The following is a 25,560-nucleotide window of genomic DNA, read 5'->3' as shown; positions in this document are numbered from 1 at the left end:
TGTAGGTACCTATATCAGTCTGAGAGATGTACAAATAGGTACATGGTTTTATTTTCACGTTCATTATTGCTTTTGAATATCCGAGTAAACTATTATTTACTTCTTATAAATAATATCCAATTACGAGCAACTCCTTTACGACTGCTTTGTGTACCTTCGTTTTATTTATTTAGGAACGAAAAATATAATAAATATTCATGAAAATAATTATGGGTAAGTTTGTATAATAGGCGACGTGCGTTTCGGTGGAGAATGAATAGGGTTTACTTTTTTATATTATAGGGGACAACTAATAATAGAAATGTATACTATTAATTCAATATCGAGTTATCATTTATATATTTGCGCGGGGTGTGAAGTTTTTGATTTATTTAAATTAATTTTCCGAATGAAAGCCGAAGGTTGAAATAATATATTCCTATTATATTATAGGTACCTATTAATATGCTACTTTTAAATGCAAAACTTAATATTTCATTGTTATTTAGGTACCTACGTACTATATATTTTTATTAATTTTACACAATTTAATTATTTCGTTTTATTTTTTGGGACCAATTCACTTGTATAGAAGCCATAATAGATTTTTGTTACACAATACACAAACATTTTAATTTAATTTAAAAAAAAATATATTTCCATTTATGCTTGTGACGTTTTTATTTATTCCACACAAATATAATAATAATAATAATAATAATTATAAAAATAATGGTTTACACTATACGGTTTTCATTTATGTTAACGCGGCTGTAATAAATACATAGCTTATGATATTTTTAAATAACACAATATCACGGGATACACCGTAAAATGTTTTTTTTATGTATTTTATACATTATAATAATATGTTCTTTTTCTGGTCTTAATAATAATTAATTACGATTAAGCCTTAAAAATCATTTACGTCTCGACGTCGACAATATTCTTAATTATAGGCGTCGTACTACCTATTTCGTGCACGATGTCTGAGTGTCTGACGCATACATTTATCGTGTAGGTAAATCTAAATGTCAAATGGTTTAGTGTAATAATATTATAATGCGAAGGCTCATAAGTATATAGTATAATATATACACGAATTAGTATTTTGATGATGGGTAAACTCTTGCGTCTACCAAATTGGTTTCGTTATTTAATTTATTCATTTCAAAGAAAGCCTATATCGACCGAAAGATTATAAACTGAATAGCTAACCATTAAGTAGTCAATATGCATTAAAAAAAATGTTTTTGGTACCTATTTGATTAGAATAAAAAGACGTTGTAGGGTCCCCGCCGCCAGACGCACTTTAGGTATATAATACGATTTCCAAATAATACAGAATAATAAAATATACTTATCGGCCATGAAATCTGTGAGTGTAATATTATACATGCCTACCCATGCCTACACGACGATAACGCATAAATCAAACGGGTCACTACGGGATAACATATTATATGGGTAGGTACTTATCATCGTAAAAGAAAATGTATATAGGTACAATTTAAAAAAAATATAGAGACACGATTATAGCTGGATAATAATATTATTTTAAAATAGAAAAGAAAAAAATAATACGATTTCATCGAGAGCGTTATACCTATAATATTATATATACATATTATATTATCACGAAATTAAATATTCTTGGCCATAATGTTCTCATATATACGAATACAAATAGTGAACCCTCAAATAGCGCGAGTCCTCCGTAAAATCATAATAATATTATGTATATAATATTATATTATAATAGCGTTGATTAAAATATATAATATGACTGATTATAATATTATATTGTATTTATTCAGTGATAATTAAATACCGGATTTATATTAATATGTTCATACATGTCTTTACTGAGTCGATGCATGATTCTTACATGAGAGTAAACAATGTGGACGATTAGTTCAATTCTGAGTTCGTGAGAAAAAATTGTTTTTGTATATTTGAGAATATTTCATAGGTTTAGGGAATATTTAGCATATTTTGTAATATTTTGTACATAGTGAGGAAAAATATTTATTTATTATTCAATTTAATACTACGGTATCCGGAAAAATAGTTTTGAACATTTACAAATTTTGAATAAAAATAAAACGCGCAGTATTATAGCACTTATCAGTTATCACAGTGGCTAACCTGCAATGCTGGCAATTGTTTTCATAGGCACTGATAAGATGATCAACATATATTTAGCCATGCATAATATTATTATAAACGTACAGCGCTTTCAACCATTAGGTTGGTACTATACATTTACTAAGGAAAACACGTCTTTCGGCTCTAATAGCAATTGTCGTCGTATTTATATTTGCCGACCCCACAATAGTAGTTGACAAAAGGGTCGACCTCGCCCGTGACCGTTTCGGCGCCAAGCATGAGTATATAGTATTGTTCTTGACAGTTATATGCGTATAGTGTACCCATATACCTACACATTGAATATAAAGACCCAACGTTAGTATAATATTATTTTGTAAGTCTTTCGTATCGTCCGACCGCCTGTAGAGCAGCCGCAGCCATACACCATCCCATGCGATAGCATCATATTATGTTATTGTGTTGCTATCCACAAAACACTTGTGGGGTCTTTTTTTTCTCAGAAAGGTCGTCACGATAATATTGCGTCACTACTACAACACGTCTGCGCGTATATGATAATATTGGGCGAGGGGTGTTTTTTTTTCTTCAAATGTACCTATTTATTCATCGGTCAACAGGTGGTTCGTACCGTGTATAATATCATTGATTATGGATACTATAGTATTTATAGCTAACGATAATATAATATTATATATGTTATACGATTTTACTTCAGCTCTTTTTTTCCTTTAAACTTTTCCCGACATATATTATAATTCATAATATTATATCTAATAATGGTGGGCACATCGTATGTATACATACAAACTGCTGACGTGAAAAAAAATAATTTTATATCATAGTCAAACGTATTTTACTCTTAAAAGACGAAAAAAAATAACGACGAAACCAGCTCGGAGACGTGACGTGATAGCGACAACTTTATTACCAGTCTTTTATAATAAAATCCCGTATTCGACGTCCGTACGATTATTATATTTTCGACTCGTAGATATTTCCACTTGGGGTGCTTCGGGGTGCTACCTGCGATACGGTCCCTCGTCGAAAATCATTATTTTTAGGCGTGCACTAAACATACACACAATATAATATACAATACGCAATAAAAAATTACCGGGCAACTATAGGCGGCGGTATAAGACGGGATTATTGTGATAGGTATATTATGAGTCTGTTATTAAATCTTATATTAAATTATTTTTTTTTTTTTTTTTTGAAATATTCCGTAGTTCTGTATGGTTCTCGAGGTACAGCGATAGTATAATAAATTCCTATGTCAGCGTGGCAGACGTACGATGCACATGCACGCCATATTATAGCTTTACTAATGCGTCCCCCAACATATCGTAATTAATTATATTCGTTTTATTATATGGCTTAAATAGGTATTGCAGGCAAGATAATAACACTATACTAGTAATATACATTTCTTTCAATTTAACGGTTTCAGGGCGTTGTGAATTAATATTATATACCTGCTGCTGACGAATCTAATCGAATATTATCTGCTCTCGACGCGTTATTCGGGAGAAAACTTTAATGTTATACAGTTTGAGGGATTAATCATCATATAATATAATATGTATTATTATAATTACATACATTTGTTTGAAAACGCATCCATATAGATTTAATAACTTTCGTATTTATGGGTTTCAGTTCAAAAACAAGAAGTCATCAAACGTACATCGAGCCGCAGGTTAAACATATTACCTATCTTAAAGCTTCAAGTTCAGCTGCAGACTTGGAATACTCGAGGGTAAGAAAATTGTTTGTAATATCATATTTCGTGAAACGCCGCAGGATTTTGACTATTTTTTTTATCGGTTTTTATTAAAACAGTTTATTATATTATTTATATTATAATACCTATCTTATATACATAATAAATATTTAAAGACAAATGACAAAAAAAGTAATTACCTTTCGGTGCATAGGTCTCCGGGTTCCCCTACTAGTTTCCTCCCAAAAAATACGAACTGCATGTTACCACCCTACTATCGTAAATAAACATATTAATACACAGTAGTTGTTGCAGACGACGATCAGATAGTTTATAATTATTATAACATACAAGTGGCCTAGCTTAAACATTAAAATATTTAGTTGACTCCCATGAAGAATTATTTATGTAGTGGTTTATTGTTTTATTTTTTTTTTTTTGTCAATAAAAATATTAATATACCACGTAAATAGATAAGTGTGTATAAGAAGTAGGAACAAATAATACACAACTATTAAAATGTAGATAACCGCTCTGATGTATAATCGTAGGAGTCGAGTTCACCTCACGTAATTGAGGAGTACGTCACTACAGTATATATACCTATTATGTATTTGCTACGGGCAATTTTGAATAACGGAAATGTGTACATTACACGGTAAATTTGGTCCTGCCGGGTGAATTCTATTTTGCACCACGAATACAAACAAATAATTTTTTATACAATATTTTTTTCCACCTAATTATAATATAATATTGATGGAAAAAACAATAGAATTTTATTTATATTTTATATAAACTATAATTATTATATTATTAACTATTATATTCCGAATATAATAGGTACTTACATATAGGTAATAATACAATTATAATTAATATGTAATAAATAAATATTTTTTTTTGTTTTTCCATACTTAATATTATATAGTTATAGTACCTAATAAGCAGTAACTAATGTTTGTATTCTCGGTTCAAATTGACCGGCCCATGTGTACATTTTGAATCGCGGACATTTCCCACCCAAACTGTTTTTGGTCTAGTAGGACATTTTCTCCCCATTTTTTTTTTAAAGTTTACTATTTAATAATATTATTGTATTATTTAATTATATGAAATTATTTTTTTGCCGATCGTCTAATATTTTCATAAATATAATAAATTTTAGATGTATATTTTTGATCAGCTGAACTACTTGAATCAAATTCAAAAGTAATTATTAAATTGTTAAATATCCAAACTGGTACATTTAACAAAAAAAAAATAAATATGAAAATATGTGTTTAGAAATGACAAAAGAATCAGTAATTAAATGTTTTTCACAAAATGTATCATTTTTATGTCGGAATGTTTGCCCATTTTTATTAACTACTAATTATATGTTATTTTATACTTATTTTTAAAAAATAGTAGTTGAGTGGATCAAACATAATATTATGCATTTATAATTTATTATATTTATGAAAACAAAAAATGTTTATATAATTTATATTTTATTTAAAAAAAATAATTTCATATTAAATAATAAAGAATATTGTATTATTAAATTCAATATTATTAGTCAATAATAAACTTTAAAAAAATGGGAGGGAAATGTCCGCATCAAAAATATATCGGGGGGAAATGTCCTACTAGACCGAAAACAGTCAGGGGGGGGGAATGACCATTTACCGTACATGGTACATTTCCAACATATTGTATTCATACATATTTATTAACATATACAATACAATATCACAGAACAATTACTTATTATTATGTTTTATTTTTTTAATTTTTTATTTTTGATATAAATGGTTAGTACCTATAACTAATATAGTGGTCATTTTTCTGTATATTAACCTGTTTCAAATCTTGGGGTTTGACAAAATTCTACTACAGTACTAGTGTTAAAAAATAATAAGTATACAATTATATATAGAAAAAGAAAAAAAAGATTTTGTATTAATAGATCATCTTTTTGCCTGTACTATGAAAAACCAGTCGTAGGTTGGATTAGGCAAAAATGATTAACTTGGTATAAATATATAACATTGATACTTAGGTACTAGAGTTACAATTATACACTTGTACATTGGTCTATGCTTATACGTACGCACCTGGCACCTAGCTTGGTTCGCAATCTACCGCATAATCACAAACGAATATCACTGGCAACGCAGGACGGGATGGCTAAAAATTAAATTTACATTTAAAAGGGTACAATGAATTACACCCAAAAGACGGTGAATAATCACAATTCATTTTCCCGGCAACGCCATACTAGTAATACGACATAAGTTTGAGTTAATTTTTTCATAAAACATTGCATTTGCAAATGTCACTGTCTAAAAAAAATAATGTTATAGGTATATATGTTAAAAGTTCTAAGTACCCACGAATAATATATTTAAATTGCAACAAAATAACTAAAATAGTTATTATTTATTGAATATACAATTTCGTCAAAATGTGAACTTATAATGTCAATTAAAAAACTATTTTATAATTTTTTATATTTTTCAGTTACAGTATAAATTACTTATGGGAAACTATTAGTATTTAATTTTTTATCCTTATCTTTAAAAGTTGAACGTTTTATACATTATTAATTAGAAAATTGTATTTTTAACGAATTTTATTAAAATTTAAACTTCAAATGCATATAAAAAATATGTAGCCTATCGTTTATATTTTTAAATAGCTATAATAAAAACTTATGTGCAACCTTGTAATATATTTTCAAACTTTTTGACCCTGTAGACATTTTTTATTGACATTTATCGAAAAAAAATTAAAACAATCTCAATAACTTCAAATATATATAAATTGTTCAAAAACCAAATTGATTTCGTCAAATACTGGTTTTGCGTAAAAATTCATATTTTTTTTTCTCAATTTATTTTTGTTTATCCCTGTTAATTTTAAAGTACCGGGAATTTTTAATTTTGGCCCACTAAAGTATCAAATAATTCCAATATTATACAATAAATCACCATTTAAGTTGAAAATCAAATAATTTTACTGCCCCACAACGCTGTAACGACGAACAAAAAAAAAAAAAACACATTATTGTATAATCGATACATTAATTGCTGCAACGCTCTTCTGAAAATATAGGTATCACTGTAAAAGGGATGATCTGTATCGTACGGCCACGCGTATTAATCGATACGTGTTTGTGAGCGCAAAACGTAAGTCGTGTGGTTATCTTATATGCCACCGGCGAAAGGGATGGTCCATACCACCAAAATCGACGCTAGTTCTTGGAAGAGCAAAAAAAAACTTAAAGCCGCCTGAATCTGGTCGGCATAAACGTGTCGTGTCGTCCTTTTCTGCGCAGTACATTCACAACAACCATTAAAGCAACAACCCGAATCTGAGCACCTACCAAATCATAGGAGGGATACTTGTACTTCTTTCAATTTCTTATTTCGATTTCCGTGAATCAAACACGTGGTTTTGAGCATTTAAGTACTTAAAGTCACCTATTACAGATACGAGCCTGGTAAGATGCATGTATATGTATTACATATTATATTTAATTAGCTGTATATACATATTATTATATATATTTTACATGCAATAAATTGTATTGTACGGTGTATTTGATAAAATTATCGAATACCTACATAACCTCGAGAGCCCTTATAATTAAAATTATAATATTTATATTATATAAATATAAAATATTATGTATCACTTTTGAATCGTTTGTAACCACTTATACATTTTTACCTGCTAATTGGTAGGAAAGAAGTACTATATTAGACCCTTTTCGTTTATAATACAATTAAGGGGACTTCCCAACGTCGGGAAGCAAATGAATGCGCCTTTGCCTTTATTGTACGTTTAAAATATCTGATAAACACAAAAAAAAACATTGTCGTTGAGTTAGTGACTAAAATGGATGTGTTGAGTTTGAATTAAATGATAAATCATTGCATACTAAAAACAATATTTTTAATTGGAGATTGTCTGTCAATCATATTTCTATATAATATTATATTATGTATATTAGATATATTACTCTACATATTTTGTACCTATATCTATTACAGTAATTAATTATACTATTATTATTATTTTTATTATTATTAATACAGTAGGTCGAATCATAGTTTAGGCCAAAAATATCGCATTTATTATATTATCAATTATTTTACTAGTATAATATAACTATACATGATATTAGTTATTATAAATAGTATTATTATTAACTTTTGATTCAATGCCTACCGACTTACCGTATATACCGTAGAATATTAGTGTGAATATTTTTTTTATGTGAATGATCGTAGTATATAATTAATTGCCAATAGCTAATAACTAAAAATTATTTCAAATATTCTAAAAATTTTACTGTGCATTTTAGGATGGGAAAAAATTCTAGGGGGTACTTATCTATCCATAATATAGTCTTAAGCGTTCCATATATCATTTTATGTATAATGTCTTACGTAAATGAAATGTATAATTGTATATAAACAGCGATTGTGTATACTCATTCCACTTTTAACCCTGAATAATGTTCGAATTTGTAATTTATTTCGTGTAAAATTTAAATCACAAATAATATTACATTTTGAAAGGGGATGTTTTTTAACTGCTATCAAAGGCAGGGGCAGAAACACACTGCATCCCCCATTTCAACCCCTAGATATTATCATTTACCAATCATACTTTAAATTTTAAAATGCTAAATAATAAAAAAAAATTAATTTTTGAAACTATTTTAAATTAAGTTACATACATGACGCATTATTCAAAATAGGGGTTAAAAGACGTGTTAATTTGGAACTTTTGTAAGGTCAAGAAGATGCTTTATTAAAATACGGGATAATCCTGTAAATATGGGACGAATGAGATTCCTATATATTTATATCTATTTTTAAACCCTTATAAATAGCTTAAGGTTATACAAAAAATATTTTTTTGTTTATTTAAATGGTTGCTATTAGTTAATAATTAGTAAAAATATGGCATAGGTACACATTTATTTACAAAAATTTTGGCTCAGCCATTGCCGCCAGGTGGAACAGTTATAATAATATAATATAATAATACAATTCAGTATTCTCAAATGCTTGTTATATATAAATTATAATTATATTTAGTTAAATATAAGTTATTTTTGATTTGTGTAAATAAATAATGTGTAATAACTAATAATACTGAAATAGGAAAAATCAATCATAAACAAAGTCGGGCCAGCAAACTTTTCTTGCCCACTGGCGACAACGTCTTAAATACGGTACTGAGTCAAATAATATTTTTGAACCACAACAAAACAACTGAAATCGTATTCTTAATTTAATTATGATATTAATTCATCATAAATGTTTAAAAAAAAATTAGGCTTAAGTATTCCTATATTTTATAGATTTCTGGGTTTCAATTAGAAGTACTTACGAGGAACCAGCCTTGCATTACATTTTTTCAAACCTTAGCTATACAAATTGTATAATTAATGTTTAACTACAAATATTTTGTTGACGAATTTTGTCAAATTTTATCTTCAATTAATGCTTATAAGATATTAAGGAAAATATTATGCATGGTGTATTCTTCATTCTTATTATTTTTACATTACTGTAAGAAAAACTTGTGTGATATTTTGTATTAGGTACCTACTTGTTTTAGCTTTTTAATTGGTCTTAAATATATTTATCGACACCTAAAAAAAAAAACATTTTAAACATTTTAAGTGCTATAAAAAGCCTATAATTGATCTAAATATTTTGAAAATATCATTAAGTATAGAAAATAACAAAGTAATTACAAGAATTGGTTAAAGATAAATCGTATTAATATATTTGTATACTTAATTTCGTTAAGTTTTAAATTTTGATCGGTCCCTAGTCCGTAACACTTAACTGTTAGTTCCCAGAAAAAAATTCACTAGGAATCTTGTATCAAATTTTCAAACCTTGAGTGATGAATTAAAAATGTCATGCATTTTTACACAAAATAATTTATAAATTCACGATTTAAAAAATAATTTGTAAGTAGGAATGACTTGGTATTTTTTATTTTCCGCAGTTTAAAATTACTAGAAATCTGGTATTAAATTGTCAATTACTCTATAACAAAAATTGTGTTTTATATACATTGTAAGACACGTGTAAGTGGGTGCAACAATCTCTTAACATGGATCTCTTATAATCGATTGAATGACAATAATCATAATGAGTGGATATAATATTTATTCTTCTATAATCTTCTATATTATGTGTGTAATACTGTAATATAAAACAAAATACATCAAGTAACTATCTAAACTATATTTCATTAAAAACATGTATCTCGTTTTGATTTATACTGTGTATAACTTCAGATATACATATTTGGATAAAAATAACAATTTTGCAATTCAAAAATACAAAAATTAATTTATAAAGTATTTTAGTAATACAATATTTAAGGATTAACTGTCAAATTTTCAAGGATAATATTCAGATCTAAAATTGCAATAATGATCAACACATGCGTATTTCTTTTTGTCAAAATATTTTGTACTATACAGTCACTTGTTTAAAATAAACAAACATATTTTAATTTTTGGATCTCATAACGAATTATAGATCAATGTCGAATACAATTTGATAAATCATAAATGGATCTCGTTTGTAAATATTATTAAAACTTAATGTATGACTTATTTTAAATACGTACGTACCTAATCACTAACCAGGTGTTACGAAATCCAATTTACACAGATTTCTTTGCACGTGGACATACTGTGCCATGTTCTCATGCATGATAACTATAAACTAAAAACATTATAAACGGACCCCACTACGTTATATTTAAGTTTCGCCAGCAGTGTCGCCTATATTCTAATTTCTAATAGGTATATATTTGTTAAGAGGACGTCACACCTGTACATAGCAAAAACTGTTTTTCGTGGGACAACTTTTATCGTTCTGTGTTTGTAGTAGTGGCTTCAAAATTTCTGAACATATAGGGTAGAAAATTGTCTATGCAACAGCGTGCCCATATTTTAGATAATATGAATACAATAAAAATTATTTGCTTCTAAACTTTTCGTTTTTTGTTTTTTTATTTGCTTATAAAAAGTGATTGGATAGTGATATTAAAAAAAAAATAGCACGCTGTTGCACAGATAAAGTTTTTCTTTATGTGTTGTGAAAATTTGGTAGTTCTACGTTAAATATGGTGCGAGAAAAGTTGTCCCGTCCAAAACAGTTTTTTCTACAGTACAGTACATTTGTAAGACAATGACAACACATGCGGGTGTGACGTCCTCTTACGACGTGTGTGTGTGTGTTGTTTATGTCCCTGAATATATAGTATAACCAATTACTTATACTTACACTTATACTTATTACACTTGGTACCTATAGGTAATTGATAAATTCATATTATTTGTGTATAGGCCATATACACCACGATGGCAGTGTGCGAAACGACCACTGAAGACGCTGTATTTGAATCAGGCGTAGTAAATTCCACTGAAGGTGACCCGATTGAAGATGAGCCCGCTGAAGGTGATCCCTCTGTAGGTGAGCCCAATGAAGGTGAGTCAGCTATGGGAGAAATGGCTGTAGACGAGGGCGAGGTGGTGGAATCCGACCAAGACGAGTCGGATAATGACGATTCTGACCTAGACGAAATAGAGGAGGCAGACTGGAAGAGCTCCGATGGTGAGGTCTCTGACTTAGACGAACCCCCCACTTTCGGAGAATTATATGAAAAATTATTTAATGGTGACCCATATAAGTACACTAAAAATGATTATACTGAAGAGAAGTTTGACGCATACGAATCCCATGAAGAGAAGTTAAAAAAAATCGTAAATTACATAGACAAGTGTAACAGTGACCAGCATTTCATAGTGAATATGCACACAAAGTCAATATATGACTTAGAGCCACTGCCGGAAGAACCGTCTGCGCTTCAATTGGGATGGTTCACGGACAAACTGGTGTTGCACGTTTGGGTGTTACAGATGCTAGACCCGAAAGACGTGGACCGATTAAGTAGTTTTTTCATTTACTTAATTTCCAACAAGCTGGACCCGACGACCAGAAATTTGTGGAACACATTTGCCCGGAATTACAAGATTTCTGAACATGGCCACAATGTCACCGTGTCTGCGATGTTGGGGTTTTTGCGATCTACTTGTCGCGAATACGAGATCCGAGGGCCATCCAAATCCTTTGGTTGTATAACTTATATTTATAATAATTTAAACCCAAATATTGATACTCCAAAGTCAACTCTATGTTGAACCATTATTCAAAAAAAAAAGTTAGTCACATTTTGAACAATAGGTATTAGGTACTCACCGATTTTTCATGAAATATTAAGTTAACATAATATTCCGGTTCTGATAATAGTATTATGTTATTTTAATGAATATAATATGATTTGTATAATAGGTACCTTAAAAGCGTTCGTCAAACAAAATAACATTTTAAAAAAATCTAACGAATCACTGAAGTTTTGTCATTATGCTTAATATAACCTAATAATAAATAACAATATAAATAGTTACATTTTATATGTTATGCACGACAATGTATTGACGTTCGTTTTTATATTCACTGAGTAGTAGTAAATTATAATCAATATTAAATTTGTTGACTACACAATATACTTTTATTTACTTTTATTTTATTGCGATAATATAAAATTATTCACGTACGATATTGTATTTTTTTAAATTTATTATTTTAATTATAACTATTTTTTTTGAAACGTATTTTACCTTTAATTATAAAAACCTATGTATGATGCATACAATAAAATAAATAAATATATAGTATACAGTGAGTGTCTCATAAATATTTATGTTTGTCTCTGTCGATGATGACATATTAGAAAATTAAAAATTATTAGTCACCTCTATTTTATTATTATTATATTATAATTACTCATAAAAATCTTCGATTCACATAAATTTAAAATGTCAAGTTAAAAATTTATTACATTTCTAAAAAAATCTGCATGTAATATAATACAACCAATGTTATGCTAAGTCTTTACAATAAGTCAAAATCTTTTAAGTTTAAACAAGTGACGTTTGGTGAGTATACATACAATAATATTATGTAGGTACATATTATTTTATTATGTGTGTACGATAACTGATAACAAACACTGTATATTTTGTATACGACGTTTCTTAGTACCTATCAATTTTGTTTTTAACGAATGAATAATGATCATTTTATGTTTATAAAGTTCTAATATTTTGATAAAGGAATTTTAATGTGTTTTTTATTTTTTAATTCGGTTATGAATATAATATTACCTATATAACAATAATATGTTACAACTTACAATACATAATAATTATCATAAAATAAATAAAACAACCTACAATACATGATAAAAATATGTTTGTATTCATTGATCACTTTCTTACTTTCTTAATTCAACACTTCGATAGTATAATAGTTCCTTTGATTATTATTGTTTTTTTAAAGCTCAGTCAGTCAGAGAAGCGGGCTGCCCCGGTGTACGGGTACGCTGACAGCGGCGGGCAGCGGTCGGTTGTATTATTTTACTGTGCCGCTTTCTGTTTGACTGAGCCTTTAGACTATCAATATAATAATATAAGTTATGAGATTATATATATGTGTGAGTGTACCGAGCGGACCAATTGAAATAAATTCAGATACTATGTAGGTATATAAAGTAATAGTGAATTTCTATTTTATGATTATTGACTTCAAGCGTCGTACGAAAAACGGATCCATTATGAATATATGTATTATTGTTAACAATATGTATAATTATCGAACAGAGCGTTCTATAAGAAAAATTATATAGTAATAAATTGAGAAAAAATATGAAATTATGTTTCATTTACATTTTTTGTTTTTACAATTATATATCGATATGTATACATAATATAGTATAAAAATGTATAACCGTTAATATTTTGTTTATTGATATAATTTATTCATTAAAATAATGCCCAATAAAGATTATTATTTAAGAAGGAGATTATTCATTTTTTTTATATATATAATTTATTGGGATTTTCGGTACATGTATAATATAACATTTTTTATTTTTATTTTTTAACACTGAAAATAAAAAAAAGTTTTAAATCTGATTTATTTCTTTTTTTAGATTCAAAATAGCCAATTTGTAAATTTGGTTTTTAGAAAAATGGTGGCTGTAAGAACATTTATTTAAGTCATGTAGTTTATTTTTTTACAATACTTTAAAATATCATTCAAAATTATATTTTATCTTCATTTATTTAAAAAAAGTTCTTACTTTTCAAATTAACGAGTTTTGCTTAAAAAAATGTTGGTATTTTAGGAAATTAGAAAAATAAATCACAATTCACATAAATATTAAAGTTTTATAAAAATCAAATTTACAAACTAGTTTTTTTGAATTTTTCAAAAGTAATTTAATCATTTCTTAAACATTTTATTTTCTGTATTAAAGAAAGTTATACAATTCCTACATGTAACACACGTGATAATAAGTCAAAAATATTGATCAGAACAAAAGTAATTAAAATATTTAGGTCTTCCTGATACAACCTGTATAGTGTTTAATATACTATAATATTATATAGGCGTATTAGAAATTCAATAATAATACAATCATATAGTTATTATTAGAGGGCGATAACCTTATTTAAAAATATAACATCGTTGCAATAAATAATAATTAATCATTCAACTAAAACAGGTAGTTGTGGTGTCCTATATCACTCGTAAGTTGTATTGAGTAACACGAGCTATAACCTGTTGCGTTTTACCACCGTACACCCTATTAAGTTAATGGTGCACATTTAAAATTCAATTTGGCCGGCACTGTCAACGCGTATAGGAACGAATGCATAACGTTTACGTCCGATGTTTTTGAGACCTTATTGAATCACATAATAGGTATGGGGAATAGACAATAGTCAATTTGTAAGTTCCTATACAAAAGTAGGTAGCAGGTAAAAAAATTAAAAATTTCATACGTTTTCCTTCAAATTTTTACATTCGCCATTGTAGGTATAAACCTAACCTGCTTAGGGCACTAACTTGTTTGCGGCCGCCATTTGGTACCCCCCCCCCCCCCTGAAATGTTAGCCATAGTACATATACCTTATACCTGCAGCGGTTCTCAATATTTTTTCGAATTTCGGCGACGTTTTGGGACTGATGTTTTTTCATGGTACGCTTTTGAAAACTGATGACTTTTCTTTTTTATTCAGACAAAATGTATTTAGTTAATTTAAATAAAACCAGAAAAATAATATGAATATATTTTTTTTTTATGATAATTTTACATAATATGTTATTTTAATTATTAAGTTTATTAGGACAGTTGTTTATCATATTTATATTATACATGTGGTGGTTGTAATTCGGTATTCTTTATAATCGCAATAAGTATTAAGTTATATATTAATTGACATAATCATCACCGTTATTTATCGTAATTTATTTTTACACCAGATAGGGTGACAGCGCAGCTCTCTTGTAAGGACACCTCGACGCACATTTCGAAAACCACTAGCCGCTAAGGTGTAGTAGTACAATTCAGTAGTTTAGAAAATAAACGTAATGTCGTTGCTTTTTCTCTCTCTCATACACACACAAAATAATTTCACTGACAGTACTTTAGTCGACAAATATTTTGACCAATCCGTATTTTAACTGTCGCTTATAATATGGTCGGCCGAAATATTTATCTGCTTAAATACTATATGCTAAATTAATACAATCAGCTGAAATATTTTAAAAAACATCGTATTGTTGTCTAAAATATGGTGATGCTATAGTATATACAATACATAATATTATGTTGCCACAGCACAATTTGCTTCTCGGACCCAACCAATGCTACAACGGCCATTACCTGTTTCCGACACAATAGAAAATTATAATATTAGGTAGGTACCTATATCTGTAATCTATATTATAATATTGTGTCTCAACCAACAAATATTATACATAATATTTTGTATCATAATGATTAATATTAATAGCCGTCTATGGTGTATCAATACAGCTGCAGACCTGTAGTGGGTACAAAGTTCATACAAATGTGGTTCCGATAATATAATGTTCTAATCAATATAATATGCATCATAAATTTAATGTCTATCGATAAAACTATGGATACATTTGTAAATATACTTATAATGTACATGAAATTGTATTGCTTTAATTTGTTGTATGTTCTTATACTCCTCGAATATACATAATTATTATCACTTTGGGCTTTGACATTAAGGCGTTAAAATTACTTCGAAATCCATTCAGCCTTGACTCAGACAATCACGCGTTTTCGTGAATTGAACTTTGTTCACATAAGTGTTACATTTTTAAAACTATGGAAATATTAAACAAAAATTGGTGTGGTAGTTAGCTCAAGTTGCTAGGTATATAGGTTATAAGAAGAACAGTAACAGTATATTTACATATTATGTGTAGAAAAATAATACGGCCGGGATGTATCCCAGTGAACTTTTTAATACCAATTCCGTTCATATCATAATATAATTAAAAATAATAAAATCTTTATTGAATTATATAAATGAAACAAATATCTTAAACCAATAGTCATGGTAGAATAATGAATAATATTATAATAATAAAAATAATGATTTTTTTAATTCAAAATATAAAAAAAAAATGTAATTTAACAATAAAATATTTTTTAATTCCTCAATTTTTTTTCTAATTTCTAAATAGTCATGGTAGAATAATGAATAATATTATAATAATACAAATGATATTTTTTTTTAATTTAAAATATAAAATAAAATGTAATATAACAATAAAATATCTTTTTAATTCGTCAATTTTTTTTTTCTCAGTTTTGTGGATTATTGAGGTAAAAATGTATAACAAACATTTTTTAAAAACTCTAATCTTTTTATTTCATTATTTTTGTATTTGTCCATTTCTGTTTTTATATATATTTCCTTATTTTTAGATTTAAGATTTTGTAGTTTCTCTGTACTTCGCAATTTGACATATGTTTCAATTTGAACTTCTTTTAATACATCGATGAATTGAAAGATGTTTGGATGTGCGGAATAGAAGTAACTATTGAACTTGCTGTGAAATGATTCACAGTAATTAGTTGTTCGTTCTATACTACTGGTATATTCAGCCCACATTGTTGGTGGAAATGAGCTATCTTTTTCAATATAATTTTCTAGTATATAATCAAAGAATTCTTCAAGTTTTCCATTAATCGGTTTTAATGACATCAAATCATTAATATAGCAATCGTTAACTTCTTCGGGCGATAATAAGGATAAGCCAAAAAACAATTTCAACGTTTGTCCTATTTTGGAATCGTTATTTTTAAATACCTTTGAAAGCCCTAATTGTTTTATCTTCCTCCACCATGATTGGCCCAAGTGAAACCGACAACCTCTTAACTGAGCTAAAGGCCATACTTCGGAGATTGCTACATGAATGGCTCTTTCAAAGTCAGCATATATTTTATCCGGGTTTAAATAATTTTGAATTAAACGAAAAGCTTTTGTATACGTATCACTTGTTTTATTTGGAAGTAAAAAGAAAACTAGAGGGACATAGTTGTTATTTTTTACACCGTGAATTGAAAAAAGTTGGTAAAAAAGCTTTGGACAATTTTTAAAAGTACCGTCAATAAACACAGATTTCATTTGACGTAATACTTCTAAATTGCTATCACATGAAAATCCAATAATATTGGTTTCAGCACAGTTAATAAATAAAAAATTTTCTCCCCGATTAGTTATTAAATTATAATTGTTTAATATGTTATGAGTCTCACTCAATGTTTTGGGCAACGTTGGTACTTTACTACACCGACTAGTATGTATATTTTTTCTAATTCTACATAAATCTTGAACATCTATGGTTTCAATATTGGATTTAGCCAACTCACAGTGAATTATTTTTGCTGGCCGCTCATGTAATACTCTTTGAGCTTTACGTTTTGAAATGTTGCTTAATTTCTGCCTGTTAAGTTTTTTTTCATTGTCTTTTTCATGGTTATGTACTATATTTTTATGAACAATTGTATTTAAATTATTTATTTTCAAATACGACTTACATTTTCTTTTCACACATGTCCAACGGTCAATGTCGTCTGCCAACTTTTTTTGAAATCCAAATTTATAACCTTTTAATACGATAAGTTTTTTATTTTTTTCACCGTACATAAATTCCATATTCGAGAAGTTTTAAACACAAATAAAATCGAAAATACAATCACTACACGTATACTCTGCGGTTATTGCTGCGGTGAATTACTGAATGCCGTTGATGCCGACTAACAAGTAACGACTAACGAGACGATATCCGTCCATATCGATAATATAACATCGGTTTTATCACAGTTTTTATCTAAATCATTTTATATAGCCGTACTTATAAAGATGGGAAATATGTTAAATAATATTATTAAATTGTATTTCGCCTTTTGTGTGTGTGTGGTGTGTGTATGTGTGTTTGCGTGTGTGGTGTGTGTGTGTGTGTGTGTGTGTGTGTGTTTGTGTGTGTGTGGGTGTGTGTGTGTGTTTGTGTGTGTGTGTCAATAATTTATAGTATTATAGGATCGTGTAACCATGACTTCTTCGGCGAGGGTGCAACGACACGTCGTACGGTCGTCCCAAGGGTTATTATAAATCGTTATCAGGTTTTTTTTGTCTTGATTAACCGGGAGTCGTTTGATATAGAACCATATTTTTTTTTTCAATATTATGGGTTACCTAACCATATCGATGGGTTGTCGAAGGCCACGGCGCTGCGCATTCAATGGTTCAACAACGGTCTTCGGGAGAGCCACTACGGTACGCAATCGTTATGAAAACGTGATCTATAGTGCTGCCGGTGATAGGTAGATTTAAGGTCTTTTGGTACATACCCACAGCCAGTATCATTGGTTCAATTAGATACCGTCGAATATCACAGTTTATCGCCGGACATCGTCGTGAATCCATTTAGAGGACGGCAGTCATCACTTCAGCGTGCATAAATTAATATACAATTATTATTGTTGTACGTTTGTCGAGTGCCAAGTGCCGATCGTGCTAATAGCTGGAAAATATACGTCTTCCCGGTGAGTGTATAATGTTGTATTATTATTATTTATATTTTTACTACCTATTATTAAATGTAATAATGTTTCGCATATTAATATATTAATTATACTGTTATTGTAATACTTAACAGTTTTGGGTGTTGTACACAACAACATTTAAAAAATTTGCTTGGAAATTCGAATGATTAATTGTTATTAAATATCGATTATAGAGGGAGCGTATCATAAGTACGTATGACTCATTATACTGTAATGAGAGCTACACGGTAATTGTTTTAACTTGTATAATATAAAAATGTACATACTCTTATTTTCCAATAGAAACAATATTACATTTAAATAATATGATTCAAATTATTATATCAAGGTTTATACTTATACTTTATTTTTTAAACTTTTAAAGTTTGTTGATAATGTTTGGTGGCTGCACATAGGTGTAAGGTACTAATACATCGCCGTATAAACAACAATAGCAATAGTTTTAATTAATTTCCTATAGAGCGTCAGTAATTTGTATAACACGTAGGTCCGTATATACACGTTTAATTTATACGTTTAGATTGGATTTCGGTTACATATTAAACGAAAATCGTTTTTGGAACATTCGGTAGGTATATATAATAATAATATATTATATATTGTGCTAGTCCGATGTTGTTAAAATCGAAAACAGATGTGTCGGTTAATAATAATTAACACTTAACAGTGCGGGCACACGGGTTCCACCCATAAAATTCTTTTCAAATGAACACGTGATAAATAATAAAACAGGTATACAGTGCGCTGTAAAAACTCCGCCCCGAACGTTTCCAAGTAATAATATGTTGGTGTGTATACCTATATGAAAATTTGGCCCCGTCAAAAATTATCCATCGTTAATAATGTCAACCTAAAATGGCCAAATAGAATATTATGACATACATTGTTGCCTGTTGGCCGCAATATTACCATTTTTGATCTGCAGTAATAAATCTTCACGTGCCAGATAGAACGCCACGGAAAAGTGTAGTGGTTTGGAGTGGTGGTCATCGCTTCGAGATTCAGCAGACCATGACAATATCTCGGTGATATAGGTACATACAATATTTATACATGTTTAAGATAGGTTCTCAAACATTTAGCGGAAAATAATGGCACTAATAGGCTTAGACCCCATCCCCATTTTTATTTTATCTATGTGGTAAGAAATAAATGTTCAAAAACTAAAAACGAACTGAAATATTATATTAAAAAAATTAAAAACGTTACGACTTCCTTAAAATGATAATTTAATATAATAACAAATCCAAATGTACACATTTTTTTGTTGAGTAGTTAATAATTCAATCGTTAAAAATGGCGCTCATTAAATCATCAGTCCATGGCCCATGAGGACAAATTACAATATAAAACAATAAATATTGAGAAACGTGTACGACGTACCTATCACGATAGCTTGACAATGCGACGGCGACGTCGATAATAAATATTGAGGAGTGAGGTAATTACGAACGGTGAGACGTGTCTCATAGCGTACATAGTAAACCCCACCCACATTAGCATTCCCCCTGTACCCGCACGCTAGGGGTCCAGGACCGGACCAGGCCGATAAAATAAAAATGAAGCCAGACCGAACGATTATTTTATTATGACAATGATTTTTTTTTTAACGTACCTAATATACATTATATTATTAAATCAAAATGCAGATCACTATAGATCGGACAATATATAACATTAAATTATAATACACAAAGACCGAAAAAAAACCGGATCATGGTCCGGTTCCGTCCGGTCGGGACTAATCTAGAATTCTAGACCAGACCGTGCAGAGCTCTACCGCACGCCCATATTTGCGTCGCAACGTCTATGAGATTTAGACATAATACCAAATTTGGACTGACCCATATCGCCAGCTCGTACGCACGGCCGTATCGCGTGCTTCTGATCTATTTTAAGAATTATATAATTGTAAAACACTAAGTACAACGAAAAACCGATTTTAACAAATACTGAAACATATATTTTATAATCATATATTTTAAAATATAAAATAAAATTCGCATTTTTAAATATTTTATAAAACAAAATAATAATTATTTATTTGTCCCGTGTTCTAATTTCTAAGTGGGGAGACGTTGTCAGCTTTGTCTCCTATGACGCTTCTCCACTGTCCTACTGTCTTTACACTCAATTCCTATAATATGAGTACATTACCCCAGAGTAGGTAAATTGTGCCCCCTCTCAAAAAAAGATCACAGTAAAATGTTACGTTCATTGATGCATATGTGTTTTTAAAAGGTATGTAAATGAATTCGTCCCCGGGAATTTAAAATAAAACATGCTAAGGGAGACGGCATACCTATTTTATAAGTTGAATAGTAATGGAAAAAAAAGTAGAAAAATATTTGGAAAATAAACATGTATAATATATTATATATATATTATATATGTATATTATTATGTACAGCATATAAGATATTTATAAAATGCATGACAAATTGAAAGAACCGCAAAATAATTTTTGTTAGGTTCATATAAAACGTGTGCATTCAAAATGACGGTAGCAATACAATAGTTTGTTCCTAAAAACTATAATTATTTTCTATTTTTTTGTATTGAATTAAAAAAAAAACATCAACTACCTACTAGAACAAAGGTTGTACGTTCTTGATTGTAGATAGCTGTAAAATATATTATAAAATAATAGGTACTAAAGTTCAATATTATAATAATATGATAATTGATAATCATAAATTCATAGTACCTAAGGTTAGTCAAATATCATATACAACGCATACAGTAATATTTTTACTATACTGTTATCTTGGAACTGCGTTTGTTAAATTGTATTATAATATAAATCACATTTTTTCTCATGAAGGTTATCGTATTATTGTCGTGTTTTCGTTGTTTTTTCCTAATGCTCTTGAGAACATTGATAAAAATAAATAACTAATTTTGTTCAGATTTATAAGACGAATTCGAGCTGAAATAAAAAATGTTATTTTTTAACTGTAGACAATATTATACTATACCTACCTACTAACTGTTAATTATGTTTCTATTTCCCAACACTATAACATATATCATACCTGAAGAATTAATGTTTTGTAGGTCGTGAGGACAACAACATAATGTCGGGTTCCGACACGTCTTGCAGCTGCCGGGTACGTTGGGTCGTTGGCTGTTTTCACTTGATGTTGCGGGATGACGATGCGGACCAAGATGAGTCACCGTGGTCGGTCAATAGCGACGACGAGGACCGTGGATCTCCCGGTCGATGGACCGGTGGCTGGTTGGATGGATGGAACGGCAGACGTGGTGGCAGACTGGACCGCCGACGGAACGGATGGCGTGACGGCGGCCTGGTTGGCGGAAGGGTCGGTGGATGGGACGGGACACCGAGTTCGAGTTTCCGCTGCACGTCGCCGAGGATTTTTGTCCATTGGAAAAAGTGCTGTCAGTGGAACAACGTACCGGACGGCACTAAGGGCTGGTACACTGAGGTGACACCCGCCATTTATCATGATATCATCAACGGAAGCAGTGGCAGCCGCAGTGCACCGTCCTCCAGACAACATCTCCCGCGAATCGTTTACAGCACAGAATTGTTTTGAGTTGTGTACCGGTGACCTGGTACTCATATACCAGTGGCACGTTTAGGTACACACGCCGTGTCGAATTTTTTTGATTTTTCACGACAAAGATGCGTTTGCAATTATTATTACTTATTAGTTTACTACAATCATTGTTAATTACTATTTTATTTTTGGACACCTCGTCCAATATTAAGGAATTCACTACTTAAACACACGCTATAATTAAATAACAGAGTTGGGCTGAAAAATTGTGACACATGTGGCACTCACTATTATAAAGACTCGGGCAGCTCGTGTGTTACCGGGAAGCCGGCTTGGGAAGTGGCTCGTGGCTCGGTTCGCGACTCGTGGCCCGTGACTGTACAAAGGCCTCTATGATACCTGGCCAACATGAGCCGCGAGCCGATCTTAAGACGCAAAGAATTTTTACTAATATAAAAAAAAATATTTACTCATATTATTGTATCACCACCGATTTATTTGTATTTTGGCTTATCGATTTTATTTTATCGTTTCACACTTCATACATTTTATTACATTTTATATCTAATCTGTAATCATAAAATTCGGGTAAATCATATTTAATTTATTTTATATTTTACTATGTACTTATAGTTGAAAACATTTTTTTTTATTGCTATTGCCTTTTACGAATTGTTCATTTTATTGGGCAGCTAGCATGCCTCTCCCGCTGGCCCCAACTGAAGTATAAGATAATTATTGATATCAAACTTTCCCTACTCGTTTTCTAAAAATGCCACATGCGTTTATTTTTGTCCGTTTAATACAGAAATAAAATTTTGGATAGATCACATACTATTTTAGTATTGATTTAATTGTATTATACGATTTTTATCTGTTTGATCTGTATGCGTTTTACTACTGTCGTGTAGCCTGTTTTAATAAATTACATGATATAAAAATTGTATTTTACCGTTGACCATGTTATATTATATGAATATAGTATTGGCTATAGATGAAAAAATTATAATACAATAGGTCATATTATTTTGATGACACACTGAATAGTGAATTTATCATTTAAAACGACCGAGTATTTAATTAATATTGTATAGTTATAAGTCAGCTAATTTAAATGTTATTACTTATTAGTTAACTTATTATAATATCAAAGACAATGTAATCCTATATACATTAACATATTTTATATAATACTCGGAACTTCAGCGGAAAACGGAGTAACTGTTTCACGTTTTTTTAGATTAGATTAACATTTGTGCTATTTGTATTATTTTAATGAATCTGTTAAGTACAGCATACTGTTATAAATTATATCCATTAGTTACCAGTATGTATCTTATAGAATAGATCATGTAATATAATATAATAATATAATACATATAATACGATTATTACAAATTACAATTATATTTAAATTCGAGGTTTGTTTTTTTTTCAATCATCATATTTAATTAGACTAAAATATAAAAATGTGTCCAGAATTTATATTTATTTTTTCAAATGTATAATTAATACTATGGACATAAGAAGTTTTAAAATTGAAAAAAACATTGCGAATATTTATACGATAATTTATATTACATATACGATAGTGAGATATCTGGATAAATCACAAAATGTATAAGCGCTGTGATTTATTATTATGCATCTTTCATCTTTATGTCTATTAAGGGTATAACCGATTTTAACTATTTTAACTATACATCTATATATTAATTAACATTTAAACGCCAATATAATTTATGGATCTTTGTCGAATAAATTATGATTATTGATAAGATAAACATTGTGTTAACTATGACGAGTGCTTATACGTTGTATACTTGTGTACTAACTATGACTATTGTATACTGTTTATTTAACGTTTTTTATAGGGAAATAAATGTAATTTAAATTATGTACCTATTTAAAATGTTGTAATTTCTATAGATATCCTCGCCATCTGATGAGAGCTACATATTTGTTCATATAATATATGCACATCTGTTACTGAAATATTTAAGTGTACTGATAGTTTGTTAAATATATCCAACGACTCGGCAGGGTCTTTCCAAGTATAAAAATAAAAGTGCGCCTTAATGTACACTAAAGGCAAAATACAAACGAAAACTGTAGGACCATAATCACAGGATCCAAGCCTATTCGAGAAAAAAGTACCTTGAGAAATCATAGCAAATTTGTAGTTAGATAATGAAGTTTGAAAATACCATAATCTGTTAGGTAATTGTATGTGGAAGTGAATGTTGTAGTTTTAAAATAATTTTGAATAATATCGACAGAGTTGTAGCTAGACCTAAGCCTATTCAGCCAAATACAGTAATACTGAAAACCCCTGCAAACCCTATTAATTTTTTATCAAAATTACCTTAGCGACCGACAAAAATTAAATTACTCCTAGTGGTTCAATTCAAAAATTATAAAGATGTTTTAATTGGTCAACAAGTCTACTTTGCATCGGTCGGAGCATAATATTTTTTTATATTTTAGATATTTTTGATTATATTCAATACTAAAAATGTATAAATTTATAAAATGTAAAATATTTATTCTCGTCAAGAATTTGCTAAAATTGAAAAAGTGCTCACACAAAGACGATCAATAATCGCAGGAACAAAATAATTGCCTAAGCACAACTCCTTAAAAATTACACATTTGCAGGGTCCTTAAAAATTAATAATATTAAAATACATTTTTATAAATATTATAATTATAATACTATGTATATTTTTTTGTGGTTTACATGTTAAATTACAATTTTTCGTACTGTATGGATTTTCTAACGGATATGTACTTAACTTTAGTGTGCAGAGCTTGCATTTTAAAAAAAATCCATTTTATGTTATTTATAATTAAAACGTTAAACAAGTTTTGCGTTTATTGTTATTTAAAATAGTGTTGATAGTTAATACCTATTAAATTTAAAAATAATAACTAATGCGGGTAGGTAATAGCCCGGATACGGAATATAATATAATCAATCCTTACATTGTTTGCATGAAATAAATGTTTTTTACGAATAGAACTTTTAAATAAATAGATTTTAAAATATTACGTTTTGCGTGATTTTTCGTTTAATGATATTCCATAAATTACGTTTTGCGTTATGTTTTGTTTATTGATATGTAATATATATTGTTAATAATTGTTATGTTTTTGGTTTTTTGGTTT

The sequence above is a fragment of the Metopolophium dirhodum genome, chromosome 2 (genome assembly GCF_019925205.1).
Source record: "Metopolophium dirhodum isolate CAU chromosome 2, ASM1992520v1, whole genome shotgun sequence".
NCBI classification, from domain to species: domain Eukaryota; kingdom Metazoa; phylum Arthropoda; class Insecta; order Hemiptera; family Aphididae; genus Metopolophium; species Metopolophium dirhodum.
This window is presented reverse-complemented; position numbering follows the sequence as displayed.